This window comes from Gastrolobium bilobum, unplaced genomic scaffold, assembly GCF_033153095.1.
Source record: "Gastrolobium bilobum isolate Gb01-03AN ecotype WA unplaced genomic scaffold, APGP_CSIRO_Gbil_v1 utg828, whole genome shotgun sequence".
In the NCBI taxonomy this organism is placed as follows: domain Eukaryota; kingdom Viridiplantae; phylum Streptophyta; class Magnoliopsida; order Fabales; family Fabaceae; genus Gastrolobium; species Gastrolobium bilobum.
In genome coordinates, this window is record NW_026899744.1 from 63,514 (window position 1) to 67,428 (window position 3,915).

Here is a 3,915-nt window from a genome sequence, read left to right on the forward strand (position 1 = left end):
CATAGGGCTGATTTTTGAGTGAATAAAATCAGATTTTTATTCACTCATTCTCTCATCTCCTTTTGTAATCCTTTTGTGAGGCTTTTCTTAAGAGATTTTTGAAATTACCCAGCACTTTCTAAGTGAATTTCATGCGCCACTTTTGTGTTTTTTCTTGCTGAAAATTCACTCAACTAAACACCTTGAAACCTTGCCTCCTTCCTCTCAACAAGGGATGCCTAGCTTGCCTCCCTTGGTGTTTGTTGGTAGCCTTGAAGAAGGGTTCTTCCGTCTTGGCAAAGGGTGGTGTGGATCAACATTAGAGGGCTTGTATCTTCAAGCCTCACCTTGATCATCTTCAAGTTTTGGAAAGCAAACAAGGTAACATCCATGTCCTAAACTCACTCATGTCATTTTCTTTCAGACCTTAACCCCATACTCTATTCCTCATTATAACATGAGTGAGTTTAGGTCCTATTCCATGACTCTAGTCGTGTCTCAATCTTTAGAATAAAGCCATAATTTCTTTCATAGTACAAAATGATATTCATGTTCATTTCAGTCAACACATGTTAATTAATATACCAATTCACATAGTAGCATACCTTAGTTCATGTACACCTGCAAAATTAACAATTCAAACAACAAAATAAATGAAATACATTACATAACAGTATACCTCAATCTCCATGGCATCTACAAAATTGAAAGTCAATAAATGATGGTATAACATCGATATATTAACACAGTTCATAGTATTTATTTCATGCTTAGCACTATCCATGGTGTTCACATGCAATCAACATATGTAACAGATCAACAATTTATATATAAACCTAGAGTCATGGAGACCACTCAACCCACAAAACTAATTGTACATGCACCTTTCTCGCATATACTAGATCGCGTGTTATAACACCTCGTAATTCTAAAACACGTAATTATGTTTTAAAATGTGGATTCAAGGGTAGGATTAGTGAAAATCTTGAATTCAGAGTCAAAATTCGTAAAAAGGGTAAAATGATAAATTGCCAAACACGTAACCCTAGGAAATGAAATTTGAGTAGAAGGTCTCAAAAGGGAAAACTAACCCTGGAAATGGATTCAGAATGAAAAGTTGAGTGGTCTCCCCCGTATTGGTAGTAACCCTCGGAAATGGAGAAAGCTCAGACATGGGCAAGTTTAGCCCCACAACAATCGGACTCGTAATAAATAAGTGCGCAGTCCCTAAGTCAAACAATACATCACTGAAGTATCCCCAACGTGAATTATACCTCTCACATGGCTAAGTTCAGAATCCAAAGTTTGAAATTAAAATGCTAAGCGTAGCTATTAAGGCTAATACAGGGTGATTAAAACTTAAACGGCTATAAATAGTGGGTTGCACACAACCCTAGGCTGATCCTTCAGCCTCTATTTCTTCATACGTGAGTTGCCGGTGGCAGCCTCCTTCTCCACCATGTTCTAAGGCTTTCTTCTCCATAGAAACCCCAAAGTGATCACCTTTTGCCCATGTTTCTCCATCTAAACACCATAGCCTTGTGTGAGTGGGCCTTGTGAGGGTGTGCGGTACTTCATAGCTGAGTGTGAGCTTCTGAGTTGGGGAGGTTGGGGCTGACTTCATTGTTTGAGTGGAGGGAAGCCATTGTCTTGGTAGTTAAAGCTTCAAGAAGCTATCTGGGGTGTGATAGGACCAAGTGTAAGAACCTGCACCGTTAATTAAGGAAATTAATTAAATAAATATGAGAATTAGAAAATAATTCCATAATTGACCCTAATAATTATGATGACGCTTAAATAAATAGGATAAGTGTGAAATAATACTAAAAGTCACTTTTCGGACGAAAAGTGCAGATACTGGTTCTGCTCCTCGGTATAAATGTGTACTGATGAAGTATCCCAGAAAATTATAATAAGTGTGGGAATAGTCCTAGAATAATATATAGGACTTGTAAAGCAAGTTTCAGGTCAAAATAATGAGAACTGGTGTCAGAACTGATACTGGCTATGTAAAAGCGCGTACCGAAAAGGTGCTGCAAAAAATAAAATAAAAATATGAAAAATCTTAGAAAGATGGGTAGGTTCTGAATCCTAATTTTGGGATTAAAATGCTAAGTGTAGCATTTAGCGCTAATACAGTGTGATTAAAACTTAAGTGACAATATATAGCGAAGTGGCACATGATCCTAGGTCATTTGTGCACTACCTATATGAGTTTTGGAGCTGCTGACCAGCCTCCTCCCTCTCTTGCTTTTCTTCCTTTGGGAAAACCACCAAGTTGCTACCTTTTGTTTGATTCCTTCCTCTTAATCCTTGTAAATACTTGGTAGAGTGACTTGTGAGGGTGAGGGTCAGCTTTGACTGAGTTGGGGTTGTTGTTTTGGGAAGTTCTAAGGGCTGTGTTTTTGAGTTTTCTTGGAGGAGGCATTTTTCTTGGTTGTGGAAGCTTCAAGTGTTGAACTTTGTGGTAAAAGGGTCAACCTTGCTGCACATTTTTGTGTTCCTTGTAGCCTGAACCTTGGGAGCTTCATAGAGAGCTCCAAGAGCCATTGTTGCTTCTATTTTGAAGCCTTGGGTATGTTCCCTGCCTTGATCATGAGTTTTCTTTGTTTAAAGGTTGAGTCTTGACATGTTAATGAGTTAAATAAGTAACCAACCTGAACATGAACCTAAATGGGCTTAAAGATGCATGCTTTAACGTTTAGAAGTGTTAAAAATAGAACCTTGAGAGTGATATCTCGCGAAATGCAAAAACTGCATTCTGTCGCGAAATATCCGGATATGATATCCAGATATTGATATCCGGATATGGGGTCTTGTGATATCCGAATATGGATATCTGGATATCCATATCGGATATGCATATCCGGATATGGATATCCAGATATGACCTTGACATATATCCGGATATTCTGGGTTTTCGAGAACAGTGTCGGTATTGTTCATACAGAACTGAGTGATTAAGGGCTTAAGGCTTTGTGAGAAGCCTAAAGACATGAAACGTAAAAGGAAAAGCGTTGTCTTTATGTTATATGCTTAAGGATTATGGTTGTTGATATGATTGCTGTCCAAAATAGATTGTGATTCTGCTTTGTGTGGACTTTGAGCTTGGTTGGACTTTTGGCTTGGATAGTTAGCTTGTAAGGTAAGCTTTTGTGTCCTCGATTTAGCCATTGTTGGTTCCACCATGTCCCATGGGGGGATGGTTTATATGCATGATGTTGTTTTCATGTATTGCTTATTAAAATGCTATTGAGCTGTTATGTGCAAGTACTTATGGTATGCATGTGGTGTTCCACCTATACGGTAAGCCTGAGTATGTGGGGACATACAAGATGGTGAGGTTGTGGGTGAGGTACAAGCAGTGTTCCTTGTACTAATTGTGGGGTTGTAGACGTACGTCCTATATTTCTCTGGCCAGTAGAATAGTTATAACACACGTGGCATGATTATCTGCTGCATTGCACTGTTTTGGAACTTATATTGTTAAACTGCTTTTGAACTTATATTGCACATGTAAGTGAGCTTGGGGTGGAAGATCCTTGAGGACCCCTTGTCTTACTGAGATTTCTGTTTAGAGATCTCACCTCACGTTTGGGCCACCATTTCAGGTTCAGCTAACTCGGGGGTTGAGACCTCGGGTGGTAGGAGGCCGGAGCTGAGTTAGATGTCTGCTGTTATGATTATATTCTAGATGCTGCCATGACTTTTATCTGTTATTATGTATTTGATGTGAGACTGATGTTGGGCTTGTCGCCTTATTTGGTGAGCATGGGGATTGTCCATGCCACATTGATTGACTATGTCTTACTTTAGATTTGAGTTGTAATAATGCATCAAGATATTGTCCGGACTACGTGTTGTAGCTCCGTGACTTAGATACTCACTTATATTTATGTATGAGGTTATTCAGTGTAAATAGTTGTCTTTTGCAAT